This window comes from Protopterus annectens, chromosome 3.part1, assembly GCF_019279795.1.
Source record: "Protopterus annectens isolate FY-2018-M chromosome 3.part1, PAN1.0, whole genome shotgun sequence".
Taxonomy (NCBI): domain Eukaryota; kingdom Metazoa; phylum Chordata; order Ceratodontiformes; family Protopteridae; genus Protopterus; species Protopterus annectens.
Window position 1 is genome coordinate 1,890,682,529 of NC_056732.1, and position 12,902 is coordinate 1,890,695,430.

At 40.0% G+C, this 12,902-nt stretch overlaps 1 long non-coding RNA gene across 1 annotated transcript in view; it reads left to right on the forward strand.

The window, feature by feature from the left end:
- Positions 1-12,902, forward strand: part of LOC122798807 — a 116,265-nt gene that overhangs the window by 47,367 nt on the left and 55,996 nt on the right. The window contains exon 2 of the long non-coding RNA XR_006364307.1: positions 456-536. This is a non-coding gene — a long non-coding RNA (uncharacterized LOC122798807). The remainder of the gene's footprint in view (positions 1-455; positions 537-12,902) is intronic.

The following is a 12,902-nucleotide window of genomic DNA, read 5'->3' on the forward strand; positions in this document are numbered from 1 at the left end:
TGTAACATGCAGCTTACATCTTTTTACAGAAAAGATAATATACCAGTATTAATTTTTTCGTACGATGGTTTATAACGAAAGGATATTAGTACGATACAACATTCATTTATGGAAAAATAAAACATTATTGTCGCATAATAGCCTGTGTTATCATCTGACTTTGCAAATTACATCTGGAAATAAAGTGGCAACCAATAACAGGTGGTGGAGCCCTTTTACAAGCCCAAAGCTTACAATATAGAAAAGGATGTAAAGCATACCTCTTAAACTCTTAGCCCAAGAATTAGGGACAAAACAAAAAATAATTAAGAGAAAAAGGCTCAAAATCAAGGACATGCTTTAAGTACTGCTCTTATAAACTTACAAAATTGTTTGAATAGCAAGTTTTATATCGACATGTATTTCCTGAAGGATATGAAGTTTGAAACTCAAAATATATGTCTTTATTTCTGCAGACCCCATGATTTGCCAGAAAGGACAAACCAAATATGATAAATAAAATCTGGACATCCTGTGAAATTCTGGAAAATTGAAAGGTATGATGCAAAACTGTCTTAAATGGCTTAGTTAATTGCCCACAGCAAAGATATCCTTGCCAATCTCAGATTTGTTTGATAGAATCAAGTTTGTTACTGTCTATGTTTACATACAAAGTAACATTAAGTTTTGTCATCATCAGTAACATTAACAATTGAAGTTTCATTCTCAGTGCTGCTAATGGTGTCATGCAATAATATTTATTTATTTTATTTATTTTATATTTGTTGACCGGGCTAGTCTAGCTGGATATATGTCCATTTTCAGTAGAGGCCCGGGGAGATAAGCTCCAAAGTTTAAAATGAATTTAGATAAAAGAAATGCATGAAAATAACAGAGTAAAAGAGAGCATTATAACTGGAGACATAGTTATAAACTGTAAAAATGCAGTAATTATAACATAAATGGTAAAATATTGTGATGAAATATTGTTACAAGTGACATTCTGAGAGAATACTAGCATCGTGTACAGTAATAGAGGGTAAAGGAGATTAAGAGGAATAATATATAAAGATAGGAAGGAGATATAGGTCTGTTGATGTAAATGAGAAGTAGACTTTGGGTTTTAAGGTATAGCTTTTAGTCAGGTGTCAAGAGCTAGAGTTAGTCAGGATTAGTACAGGGTAATATAATATATTATAATATATAATATAATATAAGGTAATATAACTACCGACAGTCCTCAAGTATCCCACCGGTTACTCTCAACATCTTCCTCTAGATCTTCAACCGACCTCCCTGCAGCCTAGAAGAGATGAAATTACAACTGCCAACATATAAAACCTAGTAAGCATGTGACCTGGTACAACTGCAGTAACATAAACTGGTAGAAAAGGTACAACTCCTCTAACTTTAGTTATTTATTCAACAATTACTTATTTCTCTGAGATCTGCACTGATATTGACACTTCCTGCTGTATCTACTGTTAAGTTTCTTTCTGATAAAATAATTTAAGGTTCCCATTAGGAATGTACAGACAAATGTGCTTTTATTACAATACTAACAAAAGATGGCAGATATGACTTCATCTAGCAATGATCACCATTGCTACGAGTTACAGAGTCATGGGTTCTCTTCCAGCATAAGGATGCTCCCTGATTAGATTCAATAGTTCTCCATGATTAAGTTGGGTTTAGTGTAGGCAGTCCTCTTTTCTCACATTTCAAAGACCTGCTGCTTAAGTCGACTGGCCAGTATCATAATGTAACTGTCTCTAGGCTTAAATGTAGAGGTTGCTATAATAATAAAAATGTTGCTATACATGTACTAGTTCTTGCAGTTTAGTAAAGATGACTAAGGCTATGAGCTACTTAGGAGCTTTATCTCATAGTTTTGAGTTTGATATCTTCAGTCTTCATTTGTCTACTAAAATGGCCAAACAGCCCATTATGTAAAATATCTAAATAACTGCTGCAGCCTCATACTGGGAAAATAAATCCCCAATTATAACTCAGATGACTCAGGTTTGATTACTGATCCTAATATTGGAAGGACCCTTGCAGGGTAGGATGAGAGTGGGCAGGTGGATGAGGGAGGTATCTGCCCACATTATTATCACCCTTGGCAAAGTGGAATTCCGTGCTAATTACAGATATTGAAAGTACTCCCCCCTAAGTTCAAACCCAGTGGTGTGAGATTTGGGAACACAGGTACATGGCAATCTGAACCTCAACCACCAAGTTTCCACAGTGGTAAAGAAAGCCTTCTATGTTGCGCATCTCATAAGTAAGAGCATCACATCGGGCTCTAAGGACATTATAGCTCCACTGTACTAGACCCGAATCAAACCATTAATACAGTACAATGCTCCCCTCTGCATGTACCTCACCAGACACCTGCAGCAGCTAGAGAGACCACAGAGGTTTCTCACCTAGATAATACAGCACCTCCAAGCCATGACTTACGTGGATAGACCTAATGCCCTGTAATCTTTATCATTTAGGCTGCTGACAGGTATTTTGTGCCTGGCCTACAGAGTGGTTTCTGACCCTGCCCTGATGGATGTGCTGCAAATCTATGAGTCAAATGGCACAACAATCACCTGCTCTAGGGATCTTAACCTAGCATGTGACATTAACAGAACATGCTGGAGAGACAGATATAGCTCCCTGAGATTCCTGCTGCTCTGGAATAAACTTCCAATTCACATTAAGCAGGGCTGCTCACTGACCCTGTTCAACCACAACCTGAACAAATGGATGGCAGACAACAAATTCACCCCCGGGGTGACACCCATGTCCTTCATGCACAGTGGTAGTCAGTGCTGATCATAGATGTGCTTTGCAAATTATTTCCATCTACCCAAAGACAACGGAGGCAACTCGGGATTAACATGGATAGGCTTGTAAGCATTCTAGTGTTGCTAGACTAGTAACCTCCTATGAACCTGTGCACCTATGTCACAAGATGGGCGGCCAACTGGCTCACTGACAGAACCCACACTGTGAAAGTAGCAGACTCCAAATCCGACTTCAGACCAGTGACAAGTGGAGTACCACAGAGTTCAGTCCTGGCTCCTCTCCTGTTTGGTATCTACTTCTCAGAAGTACAGGCTAACACAGAAGGTCTTTGGCTAACAAAGTCTGCAGATGACTGCAAACTAGTAGCCATAATCAAAACTCCTAATGATGTGGACATCCTACAAAAGGGCCTCAGTGAGACAGATGCCTGGTGTGAAAAATATGGCCTCAAGCTCAATGCCAAAAAGTGCACTGTCATTCCTTTTGGTAAAAACTCTGTACCCATGAACTATCACATAGGCGGTAGTCTACGTAACACTGAAAGTGTGATAAGAGACCTAGGGACACAGGTGGACAGTAATCTCTCCTTTGATAATCACATCACCACAGTAGTCAGGAAATCCTTCTACATGGCAAACCTCATCAAAAAAGGTTTCTCATCCAGGAAAAAAGAGGTCATTGTTCCCCTCTACTCATCACTCATCACTCATTAGACTCATTATAGAGTACAATTTCCCTTTTGGTATATACCTCACAAGGCATCTACAACAACTAGAAAGGCCACAGAAATACCTCACAAAGAGGATTACTGGCCTCAAACAGATGCCCTACGCAGACCATCTCAAAAAACTCCAGCTTTACTCCGTTGCATATCGCCTACATTCAAAGCTATGTCAAACTCAGAGCTGTTGGACATGCTTCACTCAAAGAAATCCCAATCCCTATGAGCTACACACTCTAGGTACCTAAACCTTGTCACCACAATAAAAAAGAACATGCTGGAGGCATAGATTCCTGTCCCAGAAACTTCCTATACTCTGGAACAAACTATCTGTCTTTATCAAACAAAGCTCCTCATTAGCACTGTTCAAAAAAATCTTAATGATTGGATGGGGGGCAGGAAATTCACCCCTGGCATAGCTTCTGTGGCTCTGCTCGACAGGGGCATAAGAAAATAATTTTTTGGGTGGTGAAAGGCAGGGACCTTTTTGGCTAGGCTTATGTAGGCCCTAGGGCCAATAGCCCAGTATCAACCTATGAACCTATACTCTGTAGGTCTGCCCTTACTTTATGTATACAAGTACTCTATAGCTTCTGTAGCACATACATACCTCTCAAGATATCTGCATGGGACAGTATGGGCCAAGCTTTAACATCTACAGGTACACAACTACAGGGGACTATTAAATGTCAGGGGGACATATATGACTACCAAGGTGTACTGTGCACTGTTGTTGTGTGAGTGTGCTACTGACATACTTCAACTGGATGTTGTTTCTGTGTCCAAGGGTTTTGGCAACAGTGATCACTATCCATGACAGTGTGACACTTAAGAGACATGTATCATGCACAGAACAGAGAGTTTTCACTTATCATGCCGTCCTTGGCAGGCATGGAGTTAGACTATCAGCAGACATTCACAGATGCATGAGGCATACAGCCATACCAACAATAAACAGTATTATTTGTCTTATTAAATTGAGGTGGCTGTGGTGGTACAGGAGTTAGCATTGTCACCTCAAAGAAGAGGTCCTCCAGTTCGATCCTTGGCTGGGGTGCCTTCTGTGTGGAGTTTGCATGCCCCCTTTGGTCACGTTGGTTTCCTCCGGGTGCTCCAGTTTCCTCCCACATCTCAAAGACATGCTTTAGGTGGATTAGACACTGTAAATTGGCCATAGGTGTGAGAGCATGTGGGTATGTGCCTTCTGTGGAAGGATAGGAGCTGGGCTGGCAACTCAACACCATAAAAACTCTACTGACAATCATGAGCGGACAGGTGATCCACTGTGGCAACCTGAAAAGCCGAAAGAAGAAAAAGAAGATTTGTCTTATTAACTTGGAATAGTAGTGTACTTATTGACATTTTATTTAATGACGTCTTATCACCTTGTTGAGCAATGCTGTTTACACACTGATACATCCGGACACAGAAGTTAGTATGCCATTCATACAGCTGCTACAGACATTTATTTACCTGTAAGTTCTGTGGGGAAAAATCTGTTAACAATACATAATTGTTTATATAAATATTTAGTAGTACTTGTCTGTTTCTATAAATATATAGTCATACTTGTCCCTGGATTCGAACCACAGTCTGTGTGTGACAAAATGAACAACATACATATTGCATATCAGACTGAGGTAATGAGCCACTGTTGTGAGTTGATTGACTGACTGATATGTGTCTAGAGCTCACCTGATAACAAACTGTGACCTGCTAATAGAGGCAGTGTTAAACTTTGCAGTGACACCTGAGCACACATGCATGAGATTCATGCATTACAGAGATAGTAGGTGAACTGTGCATTAATAAATGAATTGCAGGGGTAGACAATGAACCCTCTAGTGAGTGGAAATATGTGTGAGGTGAACAGACCATATTTGAGTGCCTGGTCGGCTACCTGACCCATATACAGTTGCAGATGATATATTTGCAGTCTGCAGCTATTACAATCTCATACTTGCCTGCAGCAGCATAAGTAAAATTAGGAGCTGAAATACAGTGGTTAACACAAGACAATCCTGAAATACACACTATTACACCCTGGCCATTCCTATTATAGGTTCTGATCTTAGTGCAGAGCAAATATCATCATGCATTATATTTTGTAGTACAGCTTTGCATCAACAGTTTAGCAGTGCTGTTGAAAGAGTTTCTTACCTAACCTTCAGTCACTTCAGTGTTATTATTCACATTTGTAATGAGTAGCATTTGTTATAGTGCTGTTCATGACCAATAGCACAAATACACAGATATTTGAAATAAAAGCTTTATTAGGGGAGACATCGTACAGTGAATGCTACACATATATCACTTTATTGATGTACAATTCCTATAATGAAGGTGTTGTAAGAAAGCTGTGATTCCACACATAATACATTATATACAGGAGCAGCCCTAGGTCAACTGGTGCCCTAGGCAAAAGGGCTCCACGGCGCCCCCACCACCACACTACCTGGTACCCCCATCCTGGTCTATCTACATCAAATAAATACTGGAAAAGTGCCCCTGCTAGACTGGCGCCCTAGGCGGCTGCCTAGTTGGCCTATGCCTAAGGCCGGCTATGATTATATATTTTATTTTGTTGACATTATGACTGCAGTTGAACTTTTATTTCCTTCACATTATAAATGCAATTGAAGTTTCTTTCCTTAACATTACTAATGCAGTTTATAAATCTATTTCCTTAACATTGTTAATTCAGTATAAGTCATCATAACGGTGATGCACCAGCTCACCTGTGTGGGGGATACCAGTCACACTGATGAGATCACGTGCCAGCTGGTCCCAGGCCTCTGATTTGTATTCTGACCCTTGGTACTAGCCTTGCAGCAGCCGGATCTCATGGTCTTTTATGAGGAGTTCAACCATGACCCAGGACTCCAAAATGCCCCACTGATGTGATCAGAAGTGCGTACCCTCTCCAACTCCTGCCATAGTCTCTGGCAAGATCAGACTCCCAACAGATTCTGGCTGTATTCCCACCCACTGCACATAAATAATGTGTTTTCCTGCACTTTGCTGCCATTGGACCATTTTTAAAAATGCTTAGCTTCGCTTAGTACCACACAAACCCGCTGAGCTCAACTGAGATGTGCTTAAACTGGCAGTGCTTAACAATGCTTGGCACTGCTTAGTGGTGCACAAACCTGCTTAGCTGAGCTGAGGACTGCTTAAACGGGCCCTGTTTAAACACTGCTTGGCTTTGCTTAGTAGTGCTTAGCAGAGCTTAGCTAAGGGCAAACTAGAATTTAAAAATAAATAAATTTAAATTAAATAACATTATTTTTCATTCTTGTTAGTTTACTATCATGTGTATGTGTTTTACATCTACATTTCCTGACCTTATATATTTTATTTTATTTATCTTGGTGTGTGGGATTTAAGTATTGTACACTTGTGTGTAACGGAGCTTTTCTCCTTGTGTCTGCACTGAAAATGGACTTCTCGCCCAGCTGGACTGACCCAGTTGCGAAATATCACTCACTGCATCATTTAAAAATATATAAATGTATAACATTATCACATGTAAAAACTGAATGGCCTGTGTGTGCATTTGAACCATGCAGCTACTGCACAAAGGGCAGCAGTTCTAACCATTCAGCTACATAGCCATATGACATACTGCTCTACTTTCACATATGCTCTCTATGTTTAAGCACCGCTGAACATCATAGTGCGCCATGCAAACATGCTCAGCTATGCTTAAACTTGACCTTTATATTCATAATTAAAAGCATCCAGTTTCTATTTTTAGATGTCTGGCATGTGTCCATTGCTGCATGCCATACCACACAAACACAAAAAATTAGTTAAAAAAAAAAATGTATTTAATTTTTAGATTTCAATGCCTTCAGGCAGTTTGACAGTGCAGTGGATGTATTACTCCTCTCCAGACACAGTTACATGCTCCCTACACTGATTCTGTGACTGTTACACAGCTCTCCCTCAGTAGCGGGCCTTCATTAATATGCAAGGTGCACTGCCTAGGAGGAGCCACAGACATGACCATGGTACACTCTGTGTAGGCCTTACACTGTTCTTGCACAGAGTTTATTAAATCCCCATGGAAAGTTTTTTTGTCACAGAACAAGAGTGTAGTTACATATTTTTTATTGTGTTCACAAGATAGAGATGGAGGTTTAATGAGGAGTTAAGTCATATTCCAAAATGTTTGCATGACATTCTCAGTTGGCTTAGTGGAGTGATGAAAGTTGTGTGAGGAGTTGTAAGTTTTACAGAGTTTGTCTTGTGCCAAAGAACATAATTTTAATTTTTAAGGAGTTATGTAATAGATTTTTATTATTAATCCATTTAGTAAGGAAATAGAAATCTACTTTGCGATCTTGTTGCAGTGTTCGGAGTAATTGGTTAGAGTGGAATATAACTATGATATCAGCATGGAGTTGGGGTAGATCACATTGTAGCTAAGAGAAAAAAATGGGGGAAGTAAAAACAGACCCTTGAAGTTCGAGTTTGAGAAAGGGGGATGTTGAAGTTGGAGCTGAGGAGTGGAAATTGACTTGGAAGTGACAACTTGCTTCATATTTATCAAAGCAGGCAATGGCATGAAGGCCAATCCCACTGTTGACCAGAAAGTCTGATAAGATTCAATGCTCTGGTAATTTTAATACAAATTATTTCTGTAAGCATTCTTTTGTCCATACCCAGAAGTATGTCACGTGTCAGAGTCTACAGTGATGTAGTTGTGCAGTGACCAGAACAAAAGAAATGGAGGTGATATTGGCTGATGTACTCTTAAGATTTTACATCAATTCAGTATTTTGGATATTGCATGATGATGTTAAATTAAGGCTGGATTGTCTCCTGTGGGTAGAGATTTTACTGTGACTGTTCTTCCAGATCCTGGCTTAATGGTATGTTCCAAGCAGTGACTGTGAGTGTGATGTACGGAAGTCAACAAAGCAAGGATAAAGACTACTTTGGAGGTTTACTAACATGTCTGTGAGCACGTGTGTAGTACGACTGCAGCTAGTTGAGGTTAGAGTAGGCATTCAGTTTAGGGTAGACAGCAAGAGTTTGAGTTTGTTGATGAAGAGCATAATTGTAATTTTCAAGGAGTTATGTAATGGATTTTTATTAGTCCATTTAGTAAAGGAATAGAAATGTACGTGGAGATCCTGTTGCAGTGTTGGGAGTGATTGATACAAATGTAATGTAACTGTTTTCATTCAGAATGAGATTATTTATTTATTTATTTATTTAATGTATTTATTTATTTATTTAATGTATTTATTTAATGTATTTATTTACCAGATTTGTTGACAGAAAATCTGATGGAATGGTAATTGCTGAAAGAGGGAGGGTGCGTTTCCTTTTCTGATTGGCATTTACTTTTATGATCTCCAGATGATGAACCAAGACCTCTGGCTAACCAAGTCTGAAGATGACTGCAAACTAGGAATCATTGTCAAGTCTCCCCTATGATGCCAGAAACTCTTGGAACAATAACTTGCATTTGTTACTCAGTGTACAAAAATGGCCTCAAATTAAATCTAAAAAGTACAGTATCCCCATATAGGTAAACATCCCTTTTCCCATCATACACAACAGAGAACACCCCAGACCAAAGTGAAAAAGTCATTAGACCTTACAACCTGTGTTGATAACTCCACATATGGCAATCCTCATGCAATGACAGTAGTAAAAAAAAAATCCTTTATTTAGCAAACTAATTGCCAAAATAAGTTATTGTCGTCTTATATTCAGCATTGATTTGATCAGTTATTGAACACAATGCCCCCTTTAGGATGTTCTTCACTAGACATATCAAACAGCTAGAAAGATCCCAGAGGCTCCTAATAAGATGATCATCAGTTTAAAAACCCTAAACTAGCAGAAAAGAAATGCACTGTGTCTTTATCTGTCTTATAGATTTCTGAGGGTAGATCTACACCTCAATTTTCATGCTATTAGGGCCCACTTGGTCTTGTATCTCTTATATCTCCATAAATGAAATAGACACACAAAATACCAGAACCAGGAATCTAAATTTTCAACAGCAAGTAATTAAAACGTGACAGTGTGATAGGTTCATTACAAGGTGCAGGCTCCTCAAGTCTGAAATAGAACCTCACTGCAAATCAAGCGGTGCGATACATTATCTTTCTTTATATGGAAGCTGGCAATTGGATGACTATTAAATTCATCTCTGGCTTGACTGGACTAAGATTCCTTGGAAAAAGGAGGTACGGTCTTAGCGTGGCTAGCATCAAAGGTCAAAAAACTCAGTTGCCTTGGATTACTAATGATTTTTATGATTCCTGTGATGAGATATTGGGGAGAGGTTGTTGTTAATTACCAGATCAAGTAAACTGACGTGGGATGCTTAAGGTTGTCATACTAGCTGTATGAGCTTTAGATTAGATAGAAATTCTAAGAGATCATTGTTGTATTGGACCAAGAAAAAATAAGCCTGAAGTCTCCTAATGTTATGAGATTTTTATGTTGCTTGAATAGGAGATTATGGTTTGTATAAGGCTTTCATATTTATCTAATTATGAGGGTATGTGGAGATATGCTGAGGCTAGATGAAATTATATGCTTTTTGAGCATTGTTTAATTGAGTAAGCAACAAATTAAACAGGATCTGACATGCTACTTGCTTGTGCCAGAAGATGGACTTTAAGATGAGATTTAAAGAGATACACAGGTATTTCCTCTGTTCCTGATTTGGTGTAGTCAGAAGGGGTAGGTGTATCATGGGCAAAAGGGGTACATGGATAGGTTGCCCATGACTGTGTGATTGGTACAAAGTGACCTGACATTCCTGAAAACCTCTCTATTTAAGTAATCTGGACAAAGCCAAATATAATTGGGTACAAAGCCCCAAAATCAAGGACATATTTTAAATACCACTTTTATAACTGTAGAAAGCTCCTAGAATAGGGTCTATATTACATTATCGAAAAGTGTGAATGTCGAATGGCTATAACATCTAAAGTGCCGTTAATCTAAACTGTTCTTGTGGGGGGCTGCGCCCCCCACACCCCCTGCTAATTATATATACCAACTCCAAGATTGCACTACAGTGAGGAAAGGGCAAATTTACTTACCCTCACTGTACCGTGATCCCACAAGAACAGTTTTGATGAACAGAACTTTTGCTGTTATAGCCGTTCGGCATTCACACTTTTCGATAACGTAATATAGACCCCCTAGAATAATGTGATTTGCAACAACATGCATTTTGATAAGGATATGAGACCTTAAACGAAAATGTATATGATTAGTTACTGGCTTGACTGGACTAGCATTCCTTGAAAAAAGGAGGTACGGTCCAAGGGTGGGTAGCATTCCTTAATGTTTTGAAAGAAAAGCATAAATTTTGAGGCTCAGACAAAACATATGCAGCAAAAATATGGACATTATGGACAATTCTGAGGAATTGAGAGGTATAAAATCACTGAACCCACAGACATTGCCAACATACTGGCAGACAGGTTCAGTGCAAACTTCACCCCCCTCTCCCCCCCTAAAGGAGAGATAACTATCCCAGCCGAGTGCAGCCTCCCAGACATCTCAAATGCGCAGGTGAAAGCTGCTTTCTCTAAAGCTAAAAACACAGCATCAATGGAACCGGATGGTGTCCCCGGCTGTGTGCTACACGAGCTAAATGAGGAATTAAACCCGAACATAAGGCAGCTGTTTAATCTCAGCCTTACCACAGGATACGTGCCCAAGGAGTGGCGTACGGCAACTGTGGTCCCACTCCACAAAGGCGGTGCCTCTACGGACCCTGGTAATTACTGCCCCATAAGCTTAACAAGTCTAGTCTGCAAAGCTATGGAGAGGATCATAATGGAGCTCATAAACAAAGATATAGGGGACTTGCAGACATTGGACCCGACCCAGTTTGTCTTCGTCAAGGGAAGATCATGCCTTTTGAACTTGGTCAACTTCTTCGAAACAGTCACCAAGGCCATTGATGAGGGAAAGGCAGTCTATACAGCCTACCTTGATCTTGCAAAGGCTTTCGACACAATACCCCACTCGGGTATTGTAGAAAAACTTACCAGCTTAAATGTAAACCCATATGTCACAAGATGGGTTGCAAACTGGCTTAAGGACAGAACCCACAGGGTTAGAGTTGCTGGCGCTATGTCAGACTCCAAGCCGGTCACAAGTGGTGTCCCACAGGGCTCGGTCCTTGGCTCCCTATTGTTCGGCATCTACTTCTCAGAAGTACAGGCCAACATGGGAGGACTTTGGCTGACAAAGTTTGCAGACGACTGCAAACTGGGCGCCATAGTGGAAAGTGCATCGGACACGGATATCCTTCAGAAGGGACTCACAGAAACAGATAGCTGGTGCCAGAGCCATGGCCTGAAGTTAAACGCCAAAAAATGTATAGTCATACCCTTCGGGAAAAACAAGGTAACCCCAAGCTACCATATAGGTGGCAATCCACTAAGCACAAAAGATGTTATCAGGGACCTGGGGACCCAGGTTGACAGTGGCCTTTCTTTTGACACTAACGTTGCTAAAGTGGTTAGAAAGACCTTCTACATTGCCCACCTGATCATGAAGGGATTCACATCCAAATCTAGTGAGGTCATTGTTCCCCTGTACTCTTCACTTATCAGACCAATGATCGAGTACAATGCCCCATTCGGGATGTATCTCACCCGACATCTGCAGCAATTGGAGAGACCCCAAAAGTTCCTCACCAAAAGGATAAAGGGACTCCAAAATCTGTCATATGCTGCCAGATTGAAGAAACTCCAGCTCTATTCGGTCACATACCGTCTGCTCAGAGGTGACATGTGCCTGACATACAAGGCCATGTCCAACCCGGAATTAATGGACATGCTCCACCTCAAAAAATCCAAATCCACCAAAACCATTAGAGCAAGTGACTTAAACCTTAGCACGGATATAAATAGGACATGCTGGAGGGATAGATTTATCACTCAGAGACTCCCTATGCTGTGGAATAAAATCCCGGTCCATGTGAGGCAGAGCACCTCGCTGGCTCTGTTCAAGAGAAATCTTGACCTGTGGATGGGAGATCATAGGTTTACCCTGGGAATCATCTCTGTGTCACTGCTGGTCAGAGGCACAACAAACTAATGGGCACAGTATTTTTTCATATAAGGGGTGGCGTAAGCCACAAAAATTTGGGCTAGGCTTATAAATGCCTTAGGGCAGATAGCCTAGTGTAAACCTATGAACCTATGAACCTATGAGTCAGGATAGTGTTTGGTTACTAATGCATTCATGCAGACAGTTTTGCACCTTAAGAGTAGTAATGGTAATTATAGGATTTAATTTATACTAAAGGTAATGATGGTAATTATAGGATTTAATTTATACTAAAGGTAATGATGGTAATTATAGGATTTAATTTATACTAAAGGTAATGATGGTAATTATAGGATTT